This window comes from Schistocerca cancellata, unplaced genomic scaffold (assembly GCF_023864275.1).
Source record: "Schistocerca cancellata isolate TAMUIC-IGC-003103 unplaced genomic scaffold, iqSchCanc2.1 HiC_scaffold_925, whole genome shotgun sequence".
Classification (NCBI taxonomy): domain Eukaryota; kingdom Metazoa; phylum Arthropoda; class Insecta; order Orthoptera; family Acrididae; genus Schistocerca; species Schistocerca cancellata.
In genome coordinates, this window is record NW_026046933.1 from 102,501 (window position 1) to 105,000 (window position 2,500).

Genomic DNA, 2,500 nt, shown 5'->3' on the forward strand with positions numbered 1-2,500 from the left:
ATCGAACCCTGATTCCCCGTTACCCGTTACAACCATGGTAGGCGCAGAACCTACCATCGACAGTTGATAAGGCAGACATTTGAAAGATGCGTCGCCGGTACGAGGACCGTGCGATCAGCCCAAAGTTATTCAGAGTCACCAAGGCAAACGGACCGGACGAGCCGACCGATTGGTTTTGATCTAATAAAAGCGTCCCTTCCATCTCTGGTCGGGACTCTGTTTGCATGTATTAGCTCTAGAATTACCACAGTTATCCAAGTAACGTGGGTACGATCTAAGGAACCATAACTGATTTAATGAGCCATTCGCGGTTTCACCTTAATGCGGCTTGTACTGAGACATGCATGGCTTAATCTTTGAGACAAGCATATGACTACTGGCAGGATCAACCAGGGAGCTGCGTCAACTAGAGCTGAGCAGCCGGCCGCCCGGGAGTGTGTCCCAGGGGCCCGCGCGAACACGCAAGCGTCCGCTCAATTATTCTGCAAACAGGAGGAGGCTGAGCTCCCCTGCACAATACACCTCGAAACCCTCTCAGGTCCCGGCGGCGCGCAGCGCCGTCCTAAGTACTTGGTCGGGTTCGAGAGAGGCGCAATCGCCCGGAGTTAGGCGAGTAGACGCTTTAGGTGCGACCACCCGTGCTCCCAACTGAGCTTGCCGCTGCCGACAGAGGCCCGGGAGCGTGCTGTCGTGGCATTGCCGGCGGGAGACAACACGCGCCACCTACGGTGACCGGCAGCTCCAACGCCAGCGCCACAGAAGGGCAAAGGCCCCACGTGGGTGCCGAAGCGAACTCTCCCAGCACAGCGCACGTGCCAACACGTCTGCACAACTGCGATACAAACCACCAGCGAGAACCGCTGGGGCGACCGAGCAGCAGACGGCGTCGCGGCGCCGAGTGCCGGGCGGCGGCGCATCCTCAACGCACACAGTCCTCAATCGGACCAGCACACTGCAGATGTCCACCGCGCTTCGCACCGGGCCGGCGAGGACCCACTTTGGCTGCACGGCGCCGCGCGCAGGGTGCCCCGGCGCGCAGCTGCGCCGCCTGCCGCGTCCGTCGGCAGGCGCGCCTGCCACTGGGCGCCCCCACCAGCCGGCTGTAGCGCGTGCGCCCACGCACCGCGCGGCCAGCACGCCGGGCGGCCCCCCCTCACCGGCCGGGGACAGTCCCACCCACCCACAGCCGCGTATCGCTTCACACCCAGATTCACATTCACGTTCGTTGGTATGGTGGGGACCGCTTCGTAGCTGTACCGATCGTTGCCCTCACAGATGTACCTCCAGCAAGGACAACCGCACCACAACGGGTTACCAGTTGTTCATTTGCGTAACGTCACCAGTAAACGTACACGTCCATCCCCGTTTGCAAAGTCAACTATTATTGCATGCCTGCCTGTCAGGTGTCAAGACACACTACATCCGCTCACATCCACGCAACAAAATGTGCCCGACTAGAGGGCACGTGGAAGGTGCCCCCGTACGTATGCGATGTCCATTGCGCGACCAACTGTCAACCGGCCTCTGTAGCATGTCGCAGATGTGGAACGCGGGGCACCGTGCTATCACATTGTGTGAGAAGAGACTACTACGTCTGCATACACGCGCCACTACATGAACAGACGGCTCATGCTGATCGCCATCCACTGCGTCCATTACTCCCACACGTCTCTATGGCGTACCACACTGCAATGCAGCTGTTATGGGGAGATGACACGTAGCTGTGTACACAACATTCTGAGCGGGTTGCGGTTGGACAATACATTAATGTAACGTGTCATATGCCAATTACAGAGCAGGGTAAGGCACAACTTGGGTTAGGTTAAGGCACAACTTGGGTTAGGTTAAGGCACAACTTGGGTTAGGTTAAGGCACAACTTGGGTTAGGTTAAGGCACAACTTGGGTTAGGTTAAGGCACAACTTGGGTTAGGTTAAGGCACAACTTGGGTTAGGTTAAGGCACAACTTGGGTTAGGTTAAGGCACAACTTGGGTTAGGTTAAGGCACAACTTGGGTTAGGTTAAGGCACAACTTGGGTTAGGTTAAGGCACAACTTGGGTTAGGTTAAGGCACAACTTGGGTTAGGTTAAGGCACAACGTGGGTTAGGTTAAGGCACAACGTGGGTTAGGTTAAGGCACAACGTGGGTTAGGTTAAGGCACAATGTGGGTTAGGTTAAGGCACAATGTGGGTTAGGTTAAGGCACAATGTGGGGGTAGATTGCGGTACAAATTGCATTACATTGCGGTGCAAATTGCATTACATTGCGGTGCAAATTGAGTTACATTGCGGTGCAAATTGAGTTACATTGCGGTGCAAATTGAGTTACATTGCGGTGCAAATTGAGTTACATTGCGGTGCAAATTGAGTTACATTGCGGTGCAAATTGAGTTACATTGCGGTGCAAATTGAGTTACATTGCGGTGCAAATTGAGTTACATTGCGGTGCAAATTGAGTTACATTGCGGTGCAAATTGCGTTACATTGCGGTGCAAATTGCG

The 2,500-nt window shown here is 55.2% G+C and overlaps 1 non-coding gene across 1 annotated transcript in view; it reads right to left on the reverse strand.

Annotated features, from left to right (window-relative positions):
* LOC126149380 (small subunit ribosomal RNA) overlaps positions 1–396 on the reverse strand; it is a 1,909-nt gene extending 1,513 nt beyond the window's left edge. Inside the window, exon 1 of the ribosomal RNA XR_007530832.1 lies at positions 1–396. This exon is cut by the window's left edge and continues 1,513 nt beyond it. This is a non-coding gene — a ribosomal RNA (small subunit ribosomal RNA).
* Between the last annotated feature and the right edge of the window lie 2,104 nt (positions 397–2,500).